At 49.9% G+C, this 26,253-nt stretch overlaps 1 protein-coding gene and 1 long non-coding RNA gene across 8 annotated transcripts in view; one reads left to right on the top strand and one right to left on the bottom strand.

Moving 5' to 3' along the window:
* THSD7B (thrombospondin type 1 domain containing 7B) overlaps positions 1–26,253 on the bottom strand; it is a 1,210,507-nt gene that overhangs the window by 638,736 nt on the left and 545,518 nt on the right. The gene's annotated exons all lie outside the window — the stretch shown is intronic.
* LOC134944828 (uncharacterized) overlaps positions 1–26,253 on the top strand; it is a 92,388-nt gene that overhangs the window by 2,274 nt on the left and 63,861 nt on the right. Inside the window, exons 2-3 of one of the 3 annotated variants that reach the window (XR_010181961.1) lie at positions 6,015–6,065; positions 18,569–18,700. This is a non-coding gene — a long non-coding RNA (uncharacterized LOC134944828). Of the gene's footprint in view, positions 1–5,925; positions 6,066–18,568; positions 18,701–26,253 lie in introns of those variants that run through there. The other 2 variants (XR_010181960.1, XR_010181959.1) reach the window with 2 other exon arrangements.

Below are 26,253 nucleotides of genomic sequence, written 5' to 3'. Positions count from 1 at the left end.
TTGGCGTGGAGGCGGAGCAATTGCCTGTAATGGTGATGTCACTCTCTAGGGAGTCGACACCGGAATGGATGGCTTATTTAGGAAATTACGTGATAATGTCAACACGCTGCAAAGTCGGTTGACGACATGAGACGGCCGACAAACAATTAGTACGGTCCAGACGTCTCAAAAACACCGTCAAGGGTTTTTAAAACGCCGTTTACTTTAGTCGGTCGACACAGACACAGACAGGGACACTGAATTCAGTGTCGACGGTGAATAAACAAACGTATTCCTTATTAGGGCCACACGTTAAAGGCAATGAAGGAGGTGTTACGTATTTCTGATACTACAAGTACCACAAAAGAGGGTATTATGTGGGATGTGAAAAAACTACCATAGTTTTTCCTGAATCAGATAAATTAAATAAAGTGTGTGAAGGTAGAATTCTCGCCTGCCACGCGGGAGGCCCGGGTTCGTTTCCCGGCCAATGCACCATGATGCGTGGGTTCCCCCCGATAGAAAATTATGGGCGGTATACCCTTTCCCGCCAGAAGTTAGGGCGCGTTGGGAAACACCCCTTAAGGTGGATAAGGCGCTCACACGCTTATCAAAACAAGTGGCGGTACCGTCTATAGATAGGGCCGTCCTCAAGGACCAGCTGACAAGGCTGGAAAATATAATAAAAAGTATATACACACATACTGGTGTTATACTGCGGCCAGCGATCGCCTCAGCCTGGATGTGCAGAGCTAGGGTGGCTTGGTCGGATTCCCTGACTAAAAATATTGATACCCTTGACAGGGACAGTATTTTATTGACTATAGAGCATTTCTATATATGCGAGATGCACAGAGGGATATTTGCACTCTGGCATCATGAATAAACGCGATGTCCATAACTGCCAGAAGATGTTATGGACACGACAGTGGTCAGGTGATGCAGATTCCAAACGGCACAGTATGGCCGTATAAAGGAAGAGGACTTGTTTGGGGTCGGTCCATCGGACCTGGTGGTCACGGCAACTGCTGGAAAATCCACCGTTTTTTACCCTAAGTCACATCTCTGCAGAAAAAGACACCGTCTTTTCAGCCTCAGTCCTCTCGTCCCTATAAGATCATATCTGCCCAGGGATAGAGGAAAGGGAAGAAGACTGCAGCAGGCAGCCCATTCCCAGGAACAGAAGCGTTCCACCGCGTCTGACAAGTTCTCAGCATGACGCTGAGACCATACAGGACCCCTGGATCCTACAAGTAGTATCCCGGGGGTACAGATGGGAATGTCGAGACGTTTCCCCTTTGCAGGCTCCTGAAGTCTGCTTTACCAAGTCTCCCTCCGACAAGGAGGTAGTATGGGAAAAAATTCACAAGCTGTATTCCCAGCAGGTGATAATTAAATTACCCCTCCTACTACAGAAAAGGGGTATTATTCCACACTATATTGTGGTACTGAAGCCAGAAGGCGAGGTGAGACTTATTCTAAAAATTTTTTTTGAACACTTACAAAGGTTCAAATTAAGATGAAGTCACTCAGAGCAGTGATAACGAACCAGGAAGAAGGGGACTATATAGTGTCCCGGGACATCAGGGATGCTTACCTCTATGTCCCAAATTTGCCCTTCTCACTAAGGGTACCTCAGGTTCGTGGTGCAGAACTGTCACTATCAGTTTCAGACGCTGCCGTTTGGATTGTCCACGGCACCCCGGGGTCTTTACCAAGGTAATGGCCGAAATGATGATTCTTCTTCGAAGAAAAGGCGTCTTAAATTATCCCTTACTTGGACGATCTCCTGATAGGGGCATAGTCCAGGGAACAGTTGGAGGTCGGAGTAGCACTATCTCGGATACTGCTACAATCAGCACGGGTGGATTCTAAATATTCCAAAATCGCAGCTGATCCCGACGACACGTCTGCTGTGCCTAGGGATGATTCTGGACACAGTCCAGAAAAAGGTGTTTCTCCCGGAAGAGAAAGCCAGGGAGTTTTCCGAACAAGTCAGGAACCTCCTAAAAACAGTGCATCATTGCACAAGGGTCCTGGTAAAAATGGTGGCTTCCTACGAAGCAATTCCATTCGGCAGATTTCACGTAAGAACTTTTCAGTGGGATCTGCTGGAAAAATGGTCCGGATCGCATCTTCAGATGCATCAGCGGATAACCCAATATCCAAGGACAAGGGTGTCTCTCCTGTGGTGGTTATAGAGTGCTCATCTTCTAGAGGGCCGCAGATTCGGCATTCAGGATTGGATGCTGGTAACCACGGAGCCCAGCCTGAGAGGCTGGGGAGCAGTCACACAAGGAAAAAATTTCCAGGGAGTGTGATCAAGTATGGAGACTTTTCTCCACATAAATATACTGGAGCTAAGGGTAAATTTATAATGCTCTAAGCTTAGCAAGACCTCTGCTTCAAGGTCAGCCGGTATTGATCCAGTGGGAAAAACATCACGGCAGTCGCCCACGTAAACAGACAGGGCGACACAAGAAGCAGGAGGGCAATGGCAGAAACTGCAAGGACTTTTCGCTGGGCGGAAAATCATGTGATAACACTGTCAGCAGTTTTTCATCCCGGGAATGGAAACTGGGAAGCAGACTTCCTCAGCACGACCTCCACCCGGGAGAGTGGAAACTTCATTGAGAAGTTTTTTCCACATGATTGTAAACCGTTGGGAAATACCAAAGGTGGACATGATGGCGTCCCGTCTGAACAAAAAATGGGACAGGTATTGCGCCAGGTCAAGAGACTCTCAGGCAATAGATGTGGACGTTTCTGGTAACACCGTGGGTGTACCAGTCGGTGTATGTGTTCCCTCCTCTGCTTCTCATACCTAAGGTGCTGAGAATTATAAGACGTAGAGGAGTAAGAACTATACTCATGGCTCCGGATTGGCCAAGAAGGACTTGGTACCCGGAACTTCAAGAGATGCTTACAGAGGTCTTATGGCCTCTGCCGCTAAGAAGGGACTTGCTTCAGCAAGTACCATGTCTGTTCCAAGACTTACCGCAGCTGCGTTTGTCGGCATGGCGATGGAAAGCCGGATCCTAAAGGAAAAAAGGCATTCCGGAAGAGGTCATTCCTACCCTGGTCAAAGCCAGAAAGGAGGTGACCGCACAACATTATCACCACGTGTGGCGAAAATATGTTGCGTGGTGTGAGGCCAGGAAGGCCCCACAAAGAAATTTCAACTCGGTCGTTTCCTGCATTTCCTGCAAACAGGAGTGTCTATGGGCCTCAAATTGGGGTCCATTAAGGTTCAAATTCGGCCCTGTAAATTTTCTTCCAGAAAGAATTGGCTTCAGTTCCTGAAGTCCAGAAGTTTGTCAAGGGAGTATTGCATATACAAACCCCTTTTTTGTGCCTCCAGTGGCACTGTGGGATCTCAACGTAGTTCTGGGATTCCTCAAATCACATGGGTTTAAAACCAGTCAAATATGTGGATTTGAAGCATCTCACATAAAAAGTGACCATGCTCTTGGCCCTGGCCTGGACCAGGCGAGTGTCAAATTGGTGGTTTTTTCTCAAAAAAGCCCATATCTGTTTGTCCATTCGGACAGGGCAGAGCTGCGGACTCGTCCCCAGTTCTCTCCCTAAGGTGGTGTCAGTGTTTCACCTGAACCAGCTTATTGTGGTGCCTTGCACCTACTAGGGACTTGGAGGACTCCAAGTTGCTAGAAGTTGTCAGGGCCCTGAAAATATGTTCCAGGACAGCTGGAGTCAGAAAATCTGACTCGCTGTTTATACTGTATGCACCCAACAAGTTGGGTGCGCCTGCTTCTAAGCAGTCGATTGCTCGTTGGATTTGTAACACAATTCAACTTGCACATTCTGAGGCAGGCCTGCCACAGTCTAAATCGGTTAAGGCCCATTCCACAAGGAAGGTGGGCTCATCTTGGGCGGCTGCCCGAGAGGTCTCGGCATTACAACTCTGCCGAGCAGATACGTGGTCAGGGGAGAACACGTTTGTAAAATTCTACAAATTTGATATCCTGGCAAAAGAGGACCTGGAGTTCTCTCATTCGGTGCTGCAGAGTCATCCGCACTCTCCCGCCCGTTTGGGAGCTTTGGTATAATCCCCATGGTCCTTTCAGGAACCCCAGCATCCACTAGGACGATAGAGAAAATAAGAATTTACTTACCGATAATTCTATTTCTCGGAGTCCGTAGTGGATGCTGGGCGCCCATCCCAAGTGCGGATTATCTGCAATACTTGTACATAGTTACAAAAATCGGGTTATTATTGTTGTGAGCCATCTTTTCAGAGGCTCCGCTGTTATCATACTGTAACTGGGTTTAGATCACAAGTTGTACGGTGTGATTGGTGTGGCTGGTATGAGTCTTACCCGGGATTCAAAATTCCTCCCTTATTGTGTACGCTCGTCCGGGCACAGTACCTAACTGGCTTGGAGGAGGGTCATAGGGGGAGGAGCCAGTGCACACCACCTGATCCTAAAGGTTTACTTTTTGTGCCCTGTCTCCTGCGGAGCCGCTATTCCCCCTGGTCCTTTCAGGAACCCCAGCATCCACTACGGACTCCGAGAAATAGAATTATCGGTAAGTAAATTCTTATTATATGTGTGTGTGTGTATAAATGTACGGCTGTGTGCATATATGGGTATAGGTATATGCGGATGTATGATTGCGTCAGAGTACGGATGTATAAGTGCACCAGCGTGCGGCAGTATGAGAGCGTCAGCGTGCGGCAGTATGAGAGCGTCAGCGTGCGGCAGTATGAGAGCGTCAGCGTGCGGCAGTATGAGAGCGTCAGCGTGCGGCAGTATGAGAGCGTCAGCGTGCGGCAGTATGAGAGCGTCAGCGTGCGGACGTATGAGAGCGTCAGCGTGCGGACGTCGAGAGCGTCAGCGTGCGGACGTCGAGAGCGTCAGCGCGCGGACGTCTGAGAGCGTCAGCGCGCGGACGTCTGAGAGCGTCAGCGCGCGGACGTCTGAGAGCGTCAGCGCGCGGACGTCTGAGAGCGTCAGCGCGCGGACGTCTGAGAGCGTCAGCGCGCGGACGTCTGAGAGCGTCAGCGCGCGGACGTCTGAGAGCGTCAGCGCGCGGATGTGGATGCATGAGAGCGTCGGCGTGCGGATGCATGAGAGCGTCGGCGTGCGGATGCATGAGAGCGTCGGCGTGCGGATGCATGAGCGCGTCAGCGTGCGGATGAATGAGAGCGTCAGCGCGCGGATGCATGAGCGCGTCAGCGTGCGGATGCATGAGCGCGTCAGCGTGCGGATGTATGAGCGCGTCGGCGTGCGGATGTATGAGAGCGTCGGCGTGCGGATGTATGAGAGCGTCGGCGCGCGGATGCATGAGAGCGTCGGCGCGCGGATGCATGAGAGCGTCGGCGTGCGGATGCATGAGAGCGTCGGCGTGCGGATGCATGAGAGCGTCAGCGTGCGGATGCATGAGCGCGTCAGCGTGCGGATGAATGAGAGCGTCGGCGCGCGGATGCATGAGAGCGTCGGCGCGCGGATGCATGAGAGCGTCGGCGCGCGGATGCATGAGAGCGTCGGCGTGCGGATGCATGAGAGCGTCGGCGTGCGGATGCATGAGAGCGTCGGCGTGCGGATGCATGAGAGCGTCGGCGTGCGGATGCATGAGAGCGTCAGCGTGCGGATGTATGAGAGCGTCAGCGTGCGGATGTATGAGAGAGTCAGCGTACGGATGTATGAGAGAGTCAGCGTACGGATGTATGAGAACGTCAGCGTGTGGATGTATGAGAGATGCAGTGTACGGATGTATGAGAGATGCAGTGTACGGATGTATGAGAGCGGCAGTGTACGGGTGTAGGGATGTACAGCAGCGCCGTAACTACGTGTGTGCCATTGGTAGTAAGCGCCGCTGCAGCAGTCCCCTCTCCTTCAGCATTGGCTGCCCGGCGCTGCTGTGAATGCTGGGATGCGCTTCCCTCATCCCAGCATTCACAGCAGCGGCCAGCCAATACGGAAGGAGAGGGGACTGCTGCAGCGGTCTACTACCAATTACATAGCGCTGCAGCGGCTCCTGTCCCCCTCCCTCCTCCTCCTTCTTCCCAGCAGCTGCCCGGGATCTGCCACCACGAGGAGCCTGACTGCCAGCGAGGAGAGATGGTAAGTATTTATCTCTCTCTCTCTCTCTCTCTCTCTCTCTAATATGTCCTAGAGGATGCTGAGGACTCCAAAAGGACCATGGGGTATAGACGGGATCCGCAGGAGACATGGGCACTTTAAGACTTTAAATGGGTGTGAACTGGCTCCTCCCTCTATGCCTCAGTTAGATTCTGTGCCCAGAGAGACTGGACACACACTAGGGGAACTCTACAGAGTTTCTCTAGAAAAGACTTTTGTTAGGTTTATTATTGTCAGGGAGCACTATTGGCAACAGGCTCCCTGCATCGTGGAGCCGCGCCGCTGTCCCCCTCACAGAGCCTGAAGAAAGAAGCCGGGTGAGTAACATAAGCAAAGAAGACTTCAGTGAAGGCGGCAGAAGACTTCAGATCTTCGGAGGTATCACGCAGCGGTCACGCTGCACGCCATTCCTCCCACACACAAGCGGCACTAAATGGGTGCAGGGCGCAGGGGGGGCGCCCTGGGCAGCAATTAAACCTCTTTTAAGGACAGGCACAGCAGTATACAGTGCATAGGCACTGTATACAAACCCCCGCCAGTATAAATAAAAGGGGGACACTAGCGCGCCATTTAGGGGGCGGGGCTTCGTCCTCCAGCTCTAATCAGCGCCATTTTCTCTTCACAGCAAGCTGGTCATGGCCCTTCACTTCTGTCACAAGTAACAGGGTGCAAAAACAGGGGCGGTGCACAGCAAATTTGGTGTTGTATATATTTATATATAAAAGTGCTGCTAGGTCTGGGACATTGTATATTCCTTCAGACCGGGTGAGGCGCTGGTCGTCAGCTGGCATACTTTCTCTCTGAAGGACCTTACTGTGGGTCTGTCCCCTATAGCCCAGTGTGTTAGTGGGTGTCGGTACGTGTGTGTCGACATGTCTGAGGCTGAATGCTCTTCCCAGGAGGAAGCTGGTGTGGGGGCGGAACAGAATGTGGGAGTAAATCTGTCCGCACCGCCGACTGCTGATTGGGTAGATATCTGGAGTGTCTTAAATGCATGTGTGGCTTTGTTGCATAAAAGATTAGACAAATCTGAGTCTCAGAACCAAGCATGGAGACAATCAATGGGAGATGTTTTGTCACAAACTCAGACCCCCTCGGGGTCACAGAAATGTTCGTTTACCCAGATAGCAGACACAGATACAGCCACGGATTCGGACTCCAGTGTCGACTATAGTGATGTCAAATTGAATCCTAAACTGGCTAAGAGCATTCAGTACATGATTGTGGCAATAAGGGACGTATTACATATCCCTGAGACAAGGGTCTGTATGTATAAGGGAAAGAAACCTGAGGTAACATTTCCTCCCTCTCATGAACTGAATACTCTTTTTGAAAGGGCTTGGGAAAATCCTGATAAAAAGTTACTGATTCCCAAGAGAATTTCTATGGCATATACTTTTCCCTCTGAGGATAGGGTAAGGTGGGAATCCTCACCCACGGTGGACAAAGCTCTAGCACGGTTGTCCAAGAAGGTGGTGCTACCGTCCCCTGACACTGCAGTCCTAAAGGATCCTGCGGATCGTAAGCAGGAAACTACCTTGAAATCTATTTATGTCACTATGGGTATGCTGCTCAGGCCGGCCGTGGCATCGGCATGGGTGAGTAGCGCTATTGAAAAGTGGGCAGATACCTTGTCATCTGAAATAGACACCATGGATAGGGATAGCGTGCATTTGAAGCTGGGTCATATTAGGGACGCAGCGGTCTATTTAAAGGAGGCTGCGAGAGATATTGGCCTCTTGGGATCAAGGGCCAATGCCATGGCAATCTCAGCTAGGAGAGCGTTGTGGACTCATCAATGGAATGGTGATGCTGACTCTAAAAAGGCTATGTAGGCTCTGCCCTATAAAGGTGGCGTTTTGTTTGGTGAAGGCCTCGCGGACCTGGTATCTACAGCTACTGCGGGTAAGTCATCTTTTCTACCTTTTGTCCCTCCACAGCAAAAGAAAACGCCTCAGTATCAGATGCAGTCCTTTCGGTCTAATAAATTCAAAAAAGGACGAGGGTCCTCCTTCCTTGCCGCTAGAGGTAAGGGAAGGGGAAAAAGATCGCCGGCTGTGGCAAGCCCCCAGGAGAAGAAGTCCTCCCTGGCTTCTACCAAGTCCACCGCATGACGCTGGGGATTCGCTGCGGGAGTCCGCACCAGTGGGGGCACGTCTTCAGCTCTTCAGTCGGATCTGGGCTCAATCAGGCATGGATCCTTGGGTGCTGGAAATTGTGACCCAAGGGTACAAACTGGAGTTTCAAGACGGGCCCCCTCACCGATTTTTCAAATCGGTCTTGCCAGCTTCTCTTCTGGAAAGGGAAGTAGTGTGCGCTGCAATACAAAAGCTATGTCAACAACAAGTCATTGTCGCGGTACCCCCGTCACAACGGGGAGAAGGGTTTTATTCACGCCTGTTCGTGGTCCCAAAGCCGGATGGCTCGGTCAGACCGATTCTGAACTTAAAATCCCTCAATCTGTATTTGAAAGATTCAAATTCAAAATGGAATCTCTCCGAGCAGTGATATCCAGTCTGGAAGGGGGGATTTTATGGTGTCAGTCGATGTTTACCTACATGTCCACATATATACTCCACATCAATCTTACCTGAGGTTTGCTGTTCAGGATTGTCATTACCAATTTCAGACGTTGCCGTTTGGGCTTTCCATGGCTCCGAGGATTTTCACTAAAGTAATGGCGGAAATGATGGCGCTCCTGCGAAAGCACGGTGTCACAATTATCCCGTACTTGGACGATCTCCTGATAAAGGCGAGATCAAAGGAGCAGTTACTAAGAAACTTTGCGCTCTCCCTGACAGTGCTGCAACAACATGGTTGGCTCCTGAATTTGCCAAAGTCACAGTTGGTTCCGACAACACGGATGTCATTCTTGGGCATGATTCTGGACACGGACCTGCAGAGAGTTTTTCTCCCGGTGGAAAAAGCTCTGGAAATCCAGAACATGGTCAAAGGGATTCTGAAACCGGCAAGAGTGTCGATTCATCAATGTACTCAGGTGCTGGGGAAGATGGTGGCGGCCTACGAGGCCATTCCGTTTGGCAGTTCCATGCCAGGGTGTTTCAGTGGAACCTGTTGGACCTGTTGGACAAGTGGTTCGGGTCTCACCTGCACATGCACTGGAAAACAAGCCTATCTTCCAGGAACAGAGTTTCTCTCCTGTGGTGGCTCCAAAGTTCTCACCTCCTAGGGGGACGCAGGTTCGGGATCCAGGATTGGATCCTGGTGACCACGGATGCAAGTCTCCGAGGCTGGGGAGCGGTCACACAGAGGGAAATTTTCCATGGAAAATGGTCAAGCCAGGAAGCTTGTCTGCACATAAACATTCTGGAATTAAGAGCCATCTACAACGGCCTTCTACAAGCGGAACATCTCCTGTTGGACAACATAACAGCAGTGGCGTACATAAACCACCAAGGCGGAACAAGAAGCAGAGCAGCGATGGCGGAGGCCACAAGAGTTCTCCGCTGGGCGGAAAAACATACAGGCGCTCTCTCGGCGGTCTTCATTCGAGGCGTGGACAACTGGAAAGCAGATTTCCTCAGCAGACACGATCTCCATCTGGAGAGTGGGGTCTTCATCAAGAGGTCTTTGCAGAAGTGACAAGTCATTGGGGAATTCCTCAAATAGACATGATGGCGTCTCGCCTCAACAAGAAACTTCAGAGATATTGTTCCAGGTTGAGGGACCCTTAAGCCAGTGCGGTGGACGCCCTGGTGACGCCCTGGGTGTTTCAGTCGGTCTATGTGTTTCCTCCACTACCACTCATTCCAAAGGTGATAAGCCTCATAAGAAGAACAGGGGTTCAGGCGATACTCTTTGTTCCAGATTGGCCACGGAGGGCCTGGTATCCGGATCTTCAGGAACTGCTCATAGCAGATCCCTGGCCTCTTCCTCTAAGAGAGGATCTGTTACAGCAAGGGCCGGTTGCGTTTGACGGCATGGCGGTTGAACGCCAGATCTTAGCCCGGAAGGGTATTCCCGGTGAAGTCATCCCTACACTGCTTAAATCAAGAAAGGAGGTAACGACGAAGAATTATCACTGTATTTGGAGAAAATACGTGTCTTGGTGTGAAGCCAAGAAGGCTCTTACGGAAGAATTTTAGCTGGGTCGTTTTCTACATTTTTTGCAGGCCAGTGTGGATGCGGGCCTAAAGTTGGGCTCCATTAAAGTCCATATTTCGGCCTTATCGATTTCCTTTCAAAAAGAATTGGCCTCCCTTCCGGAAGTTCAGACTTTCGTGAAGGGTGTGCTGCACATCCAACCTCCATTTGTGCCCCCGGTGGCACCATGGGACCTTAACGTGGTGTTGCAGTTCCTTATGTCACATTGGTTTGAACCTTTACAGAAGGTTGAGTTAAAATTCCTCACTTGGAAAGTGGTCATGCTATTGGCCTTGGCATCCGCAAGAATTAGTGGCCTTGTCTCACAAGAGTCCCTATTTGATCTGCCATGTGGATAGAGCGGAATTACGAACTCGTCAACAATTTCTACCAAAGGTGGTTTCTTCATTTCACATGTACCAACCTATTGTGGTGCTTGTGGCTACTGAAGCTTTGGCTGATTCAAATTCTCTCGATGTAGTCAGAGCTTTGAAGATTTATGTCGCCAGAATAGCTCGTATTAGGAAAACAGAGGCACTGTTTGTCCTGTATGCTCCCAACAAGATTGGGGCTCCTGCTTCTAAACAGACTATTGCACGTTGGATATGTAATACGATTCAGCATGCGCATTCTATGGCTGGATTGCCGTTACCGAAATCGGTGAAGGGCCATCGGTGAAGTGACAGAACGGGACCCGGGAACGGAGGAGACCGGCTGCTGCAGGAGAAGCGCGCGGACTGAAGGAGAAGGAAGACGCGGCGGACTGAAGGAGACGGAGGACGCGGACACAGAGGACCAGGCCTGAGGTTGTGGAAGGAAGAGACGCGGTCACCGGCGGCAGGTAGTTACCTGCCCCCGGCGGTAAGTGTAAAACACACAGCCTATGACCACACAACCCAGAGCCGCACATAAGAGGGGACTGACAGGCGGGACGCCGCACTAGTCATACCCCAAACATTCAAATAGGACGCAGTTCAGAGGGCACATAGGCATCCACCACACCTATGGTAAAGGTGACCCACAGGGTACACCTGACATTTACCTGAGCTGGGGTCCAATCGGTATACCAATAGGAAGGTATACCTTGCAAAGGGTAGTCTGCAGGACACACCTGACAGTGGTGAAGGAACTGTGGGACAAGGACCAAACACAATATTGAAATTAGGATGCTGACCTAATCATATCTAATTTACAAATAAAGAGTTCAGATAGAAACCATATCAGATTGATCATTGGTGCAAAACCTACAATCAGGCGCAAACAGTCAACACAATCACTTATCCAAGTACCACTCCCATCCCGCAATACCCTATATTCCCATTTTTCCCTTATATCCCCCCCAGAGCGCGCTGACCATGCCAAATCATACCAGAAAGGTGGGCTCATCTTGGGCGGCTGCCCGAGGGGTCTCGGCGTTATAGCTTTGCCGAGTAGCTACTTGGTCGGGTTCAAACACTTTTGCAAAATTCTACAAGTTTGATACCCTGGCTGATGAGGACCTCATGTTTGCTCAATCGGTGCTGCAGAGTCATCCGCACTCTCCCGCCCGTTCTGGAGCTTTGGTATAATCCCCATGGTCCTTTTGGAGTCCCCAACATCCTCTAGGACATAGGAGAAAATAGGATTTTAATACCTACCGGTAAATCCTTTTCTCTTAGTCCATAGAGCATGCTGGGCGCCCGTCCCAGTGCGGACTTTGGGGGTCATTCCGAGTTGATCGCTCGTTGTTTTTTTCCGCAACGGAGCGATCAGTCGCTAACGCGCATGCACAATGTCCGCAGTGCGACTGCGCCAAGTAATTTTGCTATGCAGTTAGGTATTTTACTCACGGCATTACGAGGATTTTTCTTCGTTCTGATGATTGGAGTGTGATTGACAGGAAGTGGGTGTTACTGGGCGGAAACTGAGCGTTTTATGGGTGTGTGTGAAAAAACGCTGACGTATTTTTTAAAAACGCGGGAGTGGCTGGAGAAACGGGGGAGTGCCTGGGCGAACGCTGGGCGTATTTGTGACGTCAAACAGGTACGATACTGACTGAACTGATCGCAATGGCAGAGTAAGTCTCGAGCTACTCAGAAACTGCTAAGAAGTGTGCTAATCGCAATATTGCGAATCCGTCGTTCGCAATTCTAAGAAGCTAAGATTCACTCCCAGTAGGCGGCGGCTTAGCGTGTGTAATGCTGCTAAAAGCAGCTTGCGAGCGTACAGCTCGGAATGACCTCCACTATCTGCAGTTCTTGCTATAGTTATTGCTTATGTTACACAAAAGTTCTGTTTCAGTTGTGATCAGCCTGTTGCTGATTTTGGTTCATTCCGTTAACTGGTATTTGGTTAAAAGCCATGTTGTACGGTGTGTTGTGGTGTGAGCTGGTATGTATCTCACCCTTAGTTAACAAAAATCCGTTTCCTCAAAATGTCCGTCTCCCTGGGCACAGTTCCTATAACTGAGGTCTGGAGGAGGAGCATAGAGGGAGGAGCCAGTTCACACCCATTTGAAGTCTTAAAGTGCCCATGTCTCCTGCGGATCCCGTCTATACCCCATGGTCCTTTTGGAGTTCCCAGCATCCTCTACGGACTAAGAGAAAAGGATTTACCGGTAGGTATTAAAATCCATTTCTCTAACGTCCTAAGTGGATCTGGGGACTTCGTAAGGACAATGGGGAATAGACGGGCTCCGCAGGAGATAGGGCACTCTAGAAAAGAATTAGGTCTACTGGTGTGCACTGGCTCCTCCCTCTATGTCCCTCCTCCAGACCTCAGTTAGAATCTGTGCCCGAACGAGAAGGGTGCACCTTAGTGAGCTCTCCAGAGCTTGCTGAGAAAGAAAAGTATTTTGTTAGGTTTTTTATTTTCAGAGAGCTTCTGCTGGCAACAGACTTTCTGCTACGTGGGACTGAGGGGAGAGAAGCAAACCTTACCAACTGCGGGATATGTTGCGCTTCTTAGGCTACTGGACACCATTAGCTCCAGAGGGATCGAACACAGGTACTAACCATTGGCGGTCCGATCCCAGAGCCACGCCGCCGTCCCCGTCGCAGAGCCAGAAGCAAGAAGCACGGCGTAGATGAAGAAATCGGCGGCAGAAGACTTCAGTCTTCAAACAAGGTAGCGCACAGCACTGCAGCTGTGCGCCATTGCTCCCACAGCACACCACACACTCCGGTCACTGTAGGGTGCAGGGCGCAGGGGGGGGCGCCCTGGGCAGCAATAAGGTACCTTTGGCAAAAGTAAGCAGACATACAGGTAGGCACTGTATGTCTGCATGAGCCCCCGCCATTTTTTTCACACAAAATCGCGGGACAGAAAGCCACCAAGAAGGGGGCGGGGCTTCTTCCTCAGCACTCACCAGCGTAATTTTCTCTTCACAGCTCCGCTGGAAGGAAGCTCCCCAGACTCTCCCCTGCAGAATCACGGTTGAGGGGTGAAAAAAGAGGGGGGGGCACATAAATTTAGGCGCAAAACAGATAATACAGCAGCTACTGGGTAAACACTGAGTTACTGTGTTTTTTCCTGGGTCATATAGCGCTGGGGTGTGTGCTGGCAAACTCTCTCTCTGTCTCTCCGAGGGGCCTGGTGGGGGAATTGTCTTCAAAAGAGCTTCCTCTGTGTGTATGGTGTGTCGGTACGCGTGTGTCGACATGTTTGACGAGGAAGGCTATGTGGAGGCGGAGCGGGAGGAAATGAGTGTGGTGTCGCCGCAGCCGGTGCCGACACCGGATTCGATGGATATGTGGAAGGTTTTAAATGAGAATGTTAATTCCTTACATAAAAGGCTAGATAAAGCAGAAGCCTTGGGACAGTCTGATCTTGCTACGCAGGGGCCGTCAGGGTCTCAAAAGCGTCCACTATCCCAGGTTGTTGACACAGATATCGACACGGAGTCTGACTCTAGCGTCGATGATGAGGAGGCCAGATTACAACCTAAAATGGCCAAAGCTATAAGATATATGATTATAGCTATGAAGGAGGTGTTACACATCTCTGAGGAAAGCCCTGTCCCTGAGAAGAGAGATAATATGTTTGGGGAAAAGAGACAAGTGGTGACCTTTCCCCCGTCTCATGAATTAAATGAGTTATGTGAGAAATCGTGGGAATCACCAGATAAGAAACTGCTGATCCCCAAAAGGATGCTAATGGCGTACCCCTTCCCGCCATCGGACAGGTTACGCTGGGAATCCGCCCCGAGGGTAGACAAAGCGTTGACACGCTTGTCTAAACAGGTGGCGCTACCGTCACAGGATACGGCAGCCTTAAAAGATCCTGCAGATAGAAAGCAGGAAGCTATCCTAAGGTCCATATACACACATTCGGGTACCGTGCTTAGACCGGCCATTGCGTCGGCATGGATGTGTAGTGCTGTAGCAGCATGGGCAGATATGTTATCTGAAGAGATGGAAACCCTGGACAAGGATACTATATTACTGACACTGGGGCATATAAAAGACACTGTCCTGTATATGAGGGATGCTCAGAGGGACATTGCCATGCTGAGCTCTAGGATAAATGCTATGTCGATTTCAGCCAGAAGGGGCCTGTGGACTCGACAATGGACAGGTGATGCCGACTCTAAGCGGCACATGGAGGTTTTGCCTTACAAGGGTGTGGAATTATTTGGGGAAGGTCTGTCGGACTTAGTGGCCACAGCTACGGCTGGAAAGTCAAATTTTCTACCATTTATTCCATCACAACCTAAGAAAGCATCGTATTATCAAATGCAGTCCTTTCGTTCACAGAAGGGTAAGAAAGTCCGAGGTGCGTCCTTTCTTGCCAGAGGCAAGGGTAGAGGAAGGATGCTGCATAACACAGCTAGTTCCCAGGAACAGAAGTCCTCCCCGGCTTCAACTAAGTACACCGCATGACGCTGGGGCTCCACAGGTGGAGCCAGGGTCGGTGGGGGCGCGTCTCCGAAATTTCAGCCACCAGTGGGTTCGCTCACAGGCGGATCCCTGGGTTATACAGATAGTATCCCAGGGGTACAGGCTGGAATTTGAAGAGATACCCCTCGCCGCTTCCTCAAATCGGCTCTGCCAACGTCCCCCATAGAAAGGGAGTTGGTGGTAACTGCGATTCACAAATTGTATCTCCAGCAGGTGGTGGTGGAGGTCCCCCCCCCCCCCTTCAACGGGGGAGAGGGTATTATTCCACAATGTTTGTGGTACCGAAACCGGACGGTTTGGTCAGGCCCATTTTGAACTTAAAATCCCTGAACGTTTACCTGAAAAGGTTCAAGTTCAAGATGGAATCGCTGAGAGCAGTCATTGCGAGCCTGGAAGAAGGGGATTTTATGGTGTCGCTGGACATAAAGGATGCTTACCTGCATGTCCCGATTTATCCACCTCATCAGGAATACCTCAGGTTGGTGGTACAGGATTGTCACTACCAATTCCAGACGTTGTCGTTTGGTCTCTCCATGGCACCGAGAATATTTACCACGGTAATGGCAGAAATGATGGTGATCCTGCGAAAGCAAGGAATCACAATTATCCCGTACTTGGACGATCTCCTTATAAAGGCGACGTCCAGCGAACAGTTGCTGATCAGTGTAGCACGCTCTCAGGAGGTGTTACAGCAACACGGCTGGGTTCTGAATATCCCAAAGTCGCAGTTGATCCCTACGACTCGTCTGCCCTTCCTGGGCATGATTCTGGACACAGACCAGAAGAGGGTTTATCTCCCGACTGAGAAGGCTCAGGAGCTCATGACCTTAGTCAGAGACTTATTAAAACAAAGACAGGTGTCAGTGCATCAATGCACGCGAGTCCTGGGAAAGATGGTGGCATCATACGAGGCCATTCCCTTCGGCAGGTTCCATGCGAGGACCTTTCAATGGGATCTGTTGAACAAGTGGTCCGGATCACATCTACAGATGCAGCGGCTGATCACCCTATCCCCCAGGGCAAGGGTGTCTCTGCTGTGGTGGCTGCAGAGTGCTCACCTTCTCGAGGGCCGAAGATTCGGCATTCAGGACTGGGTCCTTGTGTCCACGGATGCGAGCCTCCGAGGGTGGGGAGCAGTCACGCAGGGAAGAAATTTCCAAGGCCTGTGGTCAAGTCAGTAGACTTGTCTGCCCATAAACATCCTGGAAATAAGGGCCATATACAACGCCCTAAGTCAGGCAGTAAACCTGCTTCGAGACAAATCGGTGCTGATTCAATCAGACATCACCGCAGTGGCTCATGTAAACCGTCAAGGCGGCACAAGGAGCAGGGTGGCGATGACAGAAGCCACCAGGATTCTTCGTTGGGAGGAGAATCATGTAAGAGCACTGTCAGCAGTGTTTATCCCGGGAGTGGACAACTGGGAAGCAGACTTCCTCAGCAGGCACGACCTCCACCCCGGAGAATGGGTACTTCATCCAGAAGTCTTCACACAGGTGTCAGACCGGTGGGAACTGCCACAAGTGGACATGATGGCGTCCCGTCTAAACAAAAAGTTACAGCGGTATTGCGCCAGGTCAAGGGACCCTCAGGCGATAGCTGTGGACGCACTAGTGACACCGTTTGTGTTCCAGTCGGTTTATGTGTTTCCCCCTCTTCCTCTCATACCCAAGGTACAGAGAATCATAAGAAGAAGAGGAGTGAGAACAATTCTCATTGTTCCGGATTGGCCAAGAAGAGTTTGGTATCCGGATCTGCAAGAAATGCTCACAGAGGACCCATGTTCTCTGCCCTTAAGACAGGATCTGTTACAACAGGGGCCCTGTCTGTTCCAAGACTTACCGTGGCTGCGTTTGACGGAATGGCGGTTGAACGCCGGATCCTAGCAGAAAAGGGGATTCCGGATGAGGTTATTCCTACGCTTATAAAGGCTCGGAAGGTTGTAACGTCTAAGCATTATCACCGTATATGGCGAAAATATGTTGCTTGGTGTGAAGCCCGGAGGGCTCCTACAGAGGAATTCCAGCTGGGCCGGTTCCTTCATTTCCTACAATCCGGAGTGTCTTTGGGCCTAAAATTGGGATCCATTAAGGTCCAGATTTCGGCCCTATCCATTTTCTTTCAAAAAGAACTGGCAGCTCTTCCTGAAGTTCAGACCTTTGTGAAGGGAGTGCTGCATATACAGCCCCCGTTTGTGCCTCCAGTGGCACCTTGGGATCTTAACGTGGTGTTGGGTTTCCTAAAATCACACTGGTTTGAACCACTAAAAACTGTGGAGTTAAAATATCTCACGTGGAAGGTGGTTATGCAGCTGGCTCTGGCCTCAGCCAGGCATGTGTCGGAATTGGCGGCTTTGTCACATAAAAGCCCCTATCTGGTTTTTCATATGGACAGGGCAGAATTGCGGACCCGTCCACAATTTCTGCCCAAGGTGGTGTCATCATTTCATATGAACCAACCTATTGTGGTGCCTGTGGCTACAGGGGACTTGGAGGATTCCGAGTTACTAGATGTAGTGCGGGCTTTGAAGATTTATGTGACCAGAACGGCCAAGGTCAGGAAAATGGAGTCGCTGTTTATCCTGTATGCATCCAATAAGTTGGGTGCTCCTGCTTCAAAGCAGACTATTGCTCGCTGGATCTGTAACACGATTCAGCAGGCTCATTCTGCGGCTGGATTGCCGCCTCCGAAATCAGTAAAGGCCCATTCCACAAGTAAGGTGGGCTTCTTCTTGGGCGGCTGCCCGAGGGGTCTTGGCATTACAACTTTACCGAGCAGCTACTTGGTCGGGATCAAACACATTTGCAAAGTTCTACAGGTTTGATACCCTAGCTGAGGAGGACCTTGAGTTTGCTCATTCGGTGCTGCAGAGTCATCCGCACTCTCCCGCCCGTTTGGGTGCTTTGGTATAATCCACATGGTCCTTACGGAGTCCCCAGCATCCACTTAGAACATTAGAGAAAATAAGAATCTATTTCTCGTAGTCCGTAGTGGATGTTGGGCGCCCGTCCCAAGTGCGGACTTCTTCTGCAATACTGTATATAGTTATTGCTTAACAAAGGGTTATGTTATGTTACATCAGGTTATCTGATGTTTTGTATTGTTCATACTGTTAACTGGGTTTGGTTATCACAAGTTATACGGTGTGATTGGTGTGGCTGGTATGAGTCTTACCCTGGATTCCAAAATCCTTTCCTTGTAATGTTAGCTTGTCCGGGCACAGTTTCCTTAACTGAGGTCTGGAGGATGGACATAGAGGGAGGAGCCAGTGAACACCAGTAGACCTAATTCTTTTCTAGAGTGCCCTATCTCCTGCGGAGCCAGTCTATTCCCTATGGTCCTTACGGGGTCCCCAGCATCCACTACGGACTACGAGAAATAGATTTACCGGTGAGTAAAATCTTATTTTTTGCTATGTGTGTTTAGCTGTTTGTGTGTTTTGTCATATGTGTGTATGTATGTTTTGCTATATGTTTGTCTTTTACTATGTGAGTGTATATACAGGGCCGGCCTGACCATTACATCGCGGAGAGTACCATATGTGGAGGGTGCTGCTGCTGCCTTCTCATGTCCTCCCGAGGTGTGCTCGCACACCTGCTGCACTGCTTAAAGAGAGAGCCTGGATCACAGGGTGAGGTGAGTGGGGAGCCAGGGAGGGAAACCACTGGGACAGGGTCGCACACTGCGGACGCCATCTTTCTGCACCTCTGCCTTAGTCACTCTATACCTGTCACCCACTATCTCCCTGTCAGCCCTGTCTCAGTCAAAGTATAGATAGCGTGGCGAGCCACCGTGCCCGCAGCATGGCAAGCCCGCAAGAGGCTCATTTGCGCTTGCCCAGCTGTCGGTATGCCGGCGGTCGGGATTCCGGCGCCGGTATGCTGGTCGACGGGAGCCCGGCCGCCAGCATACCCTGCTACACCCGGGCAAGCGCAAATGAGCCCTTTGTGGGCTCGCCACGCTGCACGCACGGTGGCTCGCCATGCTATCTATACTTTCTCCAGGGCGCTCATGGACCCCCAAGAGGGAGAAAAGATGTCGGTATGCCGGCGGTCGGGATTCCGGCGCCAGTATGTTGATCGTTAGGAGTCCGGCCACCGGCAAACAGAAGACCACCCCAGTCACCCACTGTCTCCCTGTCACCCCTGCCTCAGTCACCCACTATCTCCTTGTCTCTCCTGCCTCAGTCACCCACTATTTCCCTGTCATCCCTGCCTCAGTCACCCACTATTTCCCTGTCGCCCCTGCCTCAGTCACCAACTCTACCTGTCACCCCTGTCTCAGTCACCCACTATCTCTCTGTCATACCGGCCTCAGTCATCTACTCTTTACTTGTCACCCCTGCCTCAGTCACCCACTATGTCCATGTCACCCCTGCCTCAGTCACCCTCTATGTCCATGTCACCCCTGCCTCAGTCACCCACTATGTCCATGTCACCCCTGCCTCAGTCACCCACTATGTCCATGTCACTCCTGCCTCAGTCACCCACTATGTCCATGTCACTCCTGCCTCAGTCACCCACTATCTCCCTGTCACCCCTGCCTCAGTCACCCACTCTCACCCTGCCTCAGTCACCAACTCTACCTGTCACCCCTGTTCAGTCACCAACTCTACCTGTCACCCCTGCCTCAGTCACCCACTATCTCCCTGTCCCCCTGGCCTCAGTCATATACTCTCTACTTGTCACCCCTGCCTCAGTCACCCACTATCTCCCTGTCACCCCTGCCTCAGTCACCCACTCTCACCCTGCCTCAGTCACCAACTCTACCTGTCACCCCTGTTCAGTCACCAACTCTACCTGTCACCCCTGCCTCAGTCACCCACTATCTCCCTGTCCCCCTGGCCTCAGTCATATACTCTCTACTTGTCACCCCTGCCTCAGTCACCCACTATCTCCCTGTCACCCCTGCCTCAGTCACCCACTCTCACCCTGCCTCAGTCACCAACTCTACCTGTCACCCCTGTTCAGTCACCAACTCTACCTGTCGCCCCTGCCTCAGTCACCCACTATCTCCCTGTCCCCCTGGCCTCAGTCATATACTCTCTACTTGTCACCCCTGCCTCAGTCACCCACTATCTCCCTGTCACCCCTGCCTCAGTCACCCACTCTCACCCTGCCTCAGTCACCAACTCTACCTGTCACCCCTGTTCAGTCACCAACTCTACCTGTCACCCCTGCCTCAGTCACCCACTATCTCCCTGTCCCCCTGGCCTCAGTCACCCACTATCTCCCTGTCACCCCTGCCTCAGTCATCTACTCTCTACTTGTCACCCCTGCCTCAGTCACCCACTATGTCCATGTCACCCCTGCCTCAGTCACCCACTATAATAATAATAATAATAATAATTTTATTTATATAGCGCTCTTTCTCCAACAGGACTCAAGGCGCTTTACAGACATCAAAAACAATGCACATGATACAGAGGATTTGAGTAATACAACAATAGACAAGCAACACAGACATAAAAGAAAAATCTTAAGCCCACAGAAAGCATAACGCAGGATTGGTGCAGGCATTTTGGGTAATAACTTCCAAGGGTTGTGTATTCCACCCTTATAGGTACCAGGTGCAGCAGCCATCTTGGGCGCTAAGCGTAGGATTACCCAGGGTGGAATAGTCTACCCCTAGAAGAGATGACACAAAATGGGGGTGATTTCAGAGTCCTACAGTTTAGAGTAGGGTTCCAACAAAACCACAAGGTCCATGTATTTTTCATCCCATCCACAAGTGTACCATATGGGGCCGCCATGTTAGGCGCACTTTGAAGGTTACACTGTGGGAGGTGAGCCATACAAGGGCCAAGTTCATATATGGGAAAACTGATGCTTATGTAGTAGTATGATGTACCCTGCATGTAGGGCACAATGGAAAGGTGTGCAATCAGTGGAGGTAAACATTACAGGAAAAACACGTGGTGGGTTGGAAGCGAGCAATGGAGAGAAAAAAAAAAAAAAAAATCATCCACTATCTCCCTGTCACCCCTGCCTCAGTCATCTACTCTCTACTTGTCATCCCGGCCTCAGTCACCCACTATCTCCCTGTCACCCCTGCTTCAGTCACCCACTATCTCCCTGTCACCCCTGCCTCACCAGTCACCCACTATCTCCCTGTCACCCCTGCCTCAGTCACCCACTATCTACCAGTCACTCCTACCTTACTCGCACACTATCTCCCTGTCACCCCTGCTTCAGTCACCCACTATCTCCTTGTCACCCACTATCTCCCTGTCACCCCTGCCTCAGTCACCAACTCTACCTGTCACTCCTGCCTCAGTCATCTACTCTCTACTTGTCACCCCTGCCTCAGTCACCCACTATGTTCATGTCACCCCTGCCTCAGTCACCCACTATCTACCTGTCACTCTTGCCTTACTTGCATACTATCTCCCTGTCTCCCCTACTTCAGTCACCCACTTACAGTTTTTTTTGTGGTTCATGCGATCCCTAATTTTAGTAAGGGAGAGGGGCCCAATGCATATTGTTGCACCTGGGCCCACTATTCTCTAATTCCGCCACTTCCTTTGTCTGTCTCTGTCTCTCTCGTTGGCCCTGGTATCTCTGTCTCTCTCGCTGCCCCTGGTCTGTCTGTCTCTCTCTTGCTGCCCCTGGTCTTTCTCTCTCTCTCTCATGCTGCCCGTGGTCTGTGTCTCTTTCGCTGTTCCGCCATTGTGGAAATGTAAAAGCTGCATAATGCTGTGCTCCAGGCAAGGGGCGTGTGCTCATTAAAATGGGCATGACCTCACCAGAAAAGACTACCTTACACCCCAGTTTTTGGCCCTGCACCAACAGACCTTGGCCACCACAGGGAAAAAAAATTTTTCACCATATTAAGCCCCACACTGCACCATATGCCCCACACTTTAATGCTCGTGATACATTATGCCCTACAGTAAAGCTTCTACACGCTGGGTGTCATGCTTGTTCCCTGGGGTTTCTTTGGCTTGCTGTCTTGCTCATTGCCAGGGATTTCATGCTCTGGGACAGGTGTCATACTCATTTCAGGGGTTTGTAATGCTTGTGGCCAGGGGAAATGCTTGTTGCCAGGGGTGTGTTATTGTTAAACATTTAAAAAAAATCAAATGTTTATTCTTACAGTGAAATTTTACATTTCTGAATTACAAAAAATAAATTGAAAAAAAGCTATGAAATTCCATAGACAAAAAACCTTACGGTTTCACAGGTCCCATTAAGGCTTCTTACACATGATCTGGCATTTCAGAAACCTGTTGTGACTCTTCCACTCAAACTCCAAAAAGCAATGAAATTCCGATTATTAAGGCTGACGCCTTAATGGACGTGTTCCTTGCGCAATACAGATATGGTATGCCATCACAGCCTGTGGGTAAGTTTAGATTCAGCACTCTCACAGAGTGAGATTGCTGTCACTCACACAATGGTGGAGCTGCTAATTCACAGATTTGTGTGCTCATTGGAATACACACATGCAGTCTATGCAACTGAAGGTCTGAGCAGTGTTGTGGAGCTCCCATCCCACACAGTGCCCACAACCATCCCATTCGGTCACCACAACAATCCCACCATTTTACAACAGCCTTCTCACTCCATACATCCATCTCATTTAGTCTACAGATTTAGCTCCCTCAAACATCTTGGTTAATTGCTAAAACTATAATACCCCATCTACGGTCTATGCATCTACACTTACTTCCCCTATACACCCCCATGCTGCCCTGTCTTCCCCAATCCCTACTGCTGTGTTCTTCCATCTGTGCTAGTCTGTACTAACTTATCTGTACCATCTGTCTTTCCCCACCTGTGCCTTGTCTGTACCACCGTTTCCTTCTCTCTGTGCTGCTCAGTGTTTCCCTCTTCAACGTCACTCTGTCTCCTCCAGTACAGGGCACACTGTCTTCTCTCCCATCTGCACCAGTTTTCTACCCATCCGTGCCAGTGTTTTCAACCCATCTGCACCATTTCCCCCATCTGCACCGCTCTGTCTCCCTTCCCATACTTGCTGCTTAATCTACCCCCTATCCACACCACTCTTACCCTATTCATATAGCTGTCATCCTGAAGGTAAGTTTCGTGGGTCACTATTGGGGGGGGGGGGGTTTCCCTATCCAACCCACCCAAGGATTAGGCCTAGCTGCCACCCCCCAAGGGGAGGTAAAAATACTTATCCCCTCCGATGTTGGGACTGTATTCCCCTCATCCATGCTGCTCTGCCTTCCTCATCCATGACATTTATTTCCATCTATACTGCTCTTACCCCTCCCACATCTGTGCTGCTTTTTCCCCCTCATCCACACGGCACTGTCCACCCATCCACGCAGCTGTCTCCTCACCATCTGTGCAACTGTCTTTCCCCCATCTGTCTTAACCCCCCATCTACAATCAATTCAGAATTGATTGTAGATATGCCAAATTTCGCACATCTACAATCATTTACTCTAACATGCGATGTGACGCCCAGCACAGGGCTTGTCCGCCCCGCATGTCAGGCCCTCCCCCTCCCCTCACTGGGCTCCCGGGTACGCATGCACAGTGCGGCCATTGCGCATTCGCACCCCACAAACTAATTTAGACTGCGGTCGCTGCAGTCTGAATTATCCCGTGTTTCTTTGTCCCCACCCATCAATGCTACCTAGTCTTCCCTCGATCCACACACCCCCATCCACAATGCTCTGTGTTCTCCCTCCAATCAACAACACTCTTACCTCATCCGAGCATCTTTGTCTTCCGCTCAGACCTTCAGTTGCATAGACTGCATGTGTGTATTCCAATGAGCACACAAATCTGTGAATTAGCAGCTCCACCATTGTGTGAGTGACAGCAATCTCACTCTGTGAGAGTGCTGAATCTAAACTTACCCACAGGCTGTGATGGCATACCATATCTGTATTGCGCAAGGAACACGTCCATTAAGGCGTCAGCCTTAATAATCGGAATTTCATTGCTTTTTGGAGTTTGAGTGGAAGAGTCACAACAGGTTTCTGAAATGCCAGATCATGTGTAAGAAGCCTTAATGGGACCTGTGAAACCGTAAGGTTTTTTGTCTATGGAATATGTATATGTGTGTATGTATGTGTATATGTATGTGTGTATGTATGTATGTATATGTGTTTGTGTGTGTGTATAAGTTTCACTTCTGCAGCCTGGGGGAGTGCATGGGCCAGCTGAGGGATCTGCACAGTGCTCAGATAAGTAAAGAATTTTAGCACTTTACCTGAGTACGGGGTTGCAGTTGCAGCAGGATTATCATACAACTCCGATTCCGCCCTATAAACAAGTTGATGTCTAAACTCACTGCATGATGAATGAACGCCTCTATTTTCGGCCTATCCAGCATCCAGGTGGTATAAACAACATACTTCGTATAAATCAATAAATCCCTACTGTATAAAGTCTGCTTATAATGCAGAGAACAGGGTGCAGGACACCTCCACCACAAGTTGGTATCAAGCTGCAAGTGCTTACAATCCCTTACTCATGCAGTATTTACCAGTTACTGGTAAACATAAGCAGAGTGAGGGAAGAATCTGTATAGATGTACGTTACAATGTCACACATCGGCTGATACAGCCACTTGTCTAAACTCGGCTCAGTTTGCCAATTGGGCTAAATACTAGTTGAATCATGTCTGGTTTTGCTGTGGCCTGTTAGTACACAGATGGATGATGACATGATAGATAATAATAGTCATCTTTCACCTGCATTTGCTAATATGCCCCCTCCTGCTCTCATCCTGTCCCCTCCTGCTCCTCACCACTGATCTTATCCTGCCCCCTCCGGATTGGCTGCAGGTCCACGGCGAATTTGAAATAGTGGTGCTGTGGTCATAGGAGCCGCAGTGCCGCCAACCACAGCTTCCTCCTCCATGCACAGCCCTCTGCCTCCTCCTCTGCTACACTACCGCCCTCAGTCCTTCTCTGCACTTCAGTACCATGCCGACCACAGCCTCCTAATACACCGCACCGCAGACCACAGCATCCTCAGCACAGCCGCTGCTAAATAGGTAATCTTACCCTGCTGCCTTTCTCTCTCCCTAGTCCCTATTGTATGCCCTTGCTGTCCCTCTCTCTGTCCCTATGTCCCTGCTGTCACTTTCCCTGTCCCTTTCCCTATGTCCCTGCTGTCACTTTCCCTCTTCCTGTCCCTATGTCCCTGCTGTCACTTTCCCTCTCTCTCTCCCTGTCCCTGCTGTCACTCTCCCTGAATTTTGTCTCTATATGGCATAATTTGAATTTCGGCTCATTCAGTGTGCTATAATGTGAATTTCGTCTCAATCTGTGTGCTATAATGTGAATTTAGGCTCATTCTATGTGCTATTATTTGAATTTCGTCTCATACTGTGTGGTATACTGGGAATTTTGGCTCATTCTGTGTGCTATAATGTGAATTTCAGCTCATACCGTGTGGTATAATGTGAATTTCGGCTCATTCTGTGTGTTATAATGTGAATTTCGTCTCATTCTATGTGCGGTAAAATGTGAATAAGATTGTGCTACTGTGTGACATAATTTGAATTGGGGGTACTGTTGTGTGGTCACACCCCGTGGGAAACCATAATCCTTTTTTGCGGCCTCCGACGCACGCTCTCATTTTATTAACTACGGTATGAGAGGGAGGGCGCAAATTTATAGTTTGCAGGGGGGCGCCGAACACCCTAGCACCGGCCCTGGTGCACCTCTTTTTTTCTTTGCATCATGTGCTGTTTGGGGACTATTTTTTAAATCTGCCATCCTGTCTGACACTGCAGTGCCACTCCTAAATGGGCCAGGTGTTTGTGTCGGCCACTTGGGTCGCTTAGCTTAGTCATCCAGCGACCTCGGTGCAAATTTTAGGACTAAAAATAATATGGTGAGGTGTGAGGTGTTCAGAATAGACTGAAAATGAGTGGAAATTATGGTTATTGAGGTTAATAATACTATGGGATCAAAATGACCCCCAAATTCTATGATTTAAGCTGTTTTTGAGGTTTTTTTGTAAAAAAAACACCCGAATCCAAAACACACCCGAATCCGACAAAAAATTTTCAGGGAGGTTTTGCCAAAACGCGTCCGAATCCAAAACACGGCCGCGTAACCGAATCCAAAACCAAAACACAAAACCCGAAAAATTTCCAGTGCACATCACTACTTTTGACTGGTACTATATATATATATATATATATATATATATATATATATATATATATATATATATATATATATATATATATATATA

This window comes from Pseudophryne corroboree, chromosome 7 (assembly GCF_028390025.1).
Source record: "Pseudophryne corroboree isolate aPseCor3 chromosome 7, aPseCor3.hap2, whole genome shotgun sequence".
Taxonomy (NCBI): Eukaryota; Metazoa; Chordata; class Amphibia; order Anura; family Myobatrachidae; genus Pseudophryne; species Pseudophryne corroboree.
The sequence above is the reverse complement of the archived record's forward strand: the minus strand, read 5'-3'. Positions and strand labels throughout refer to the sequence as shown.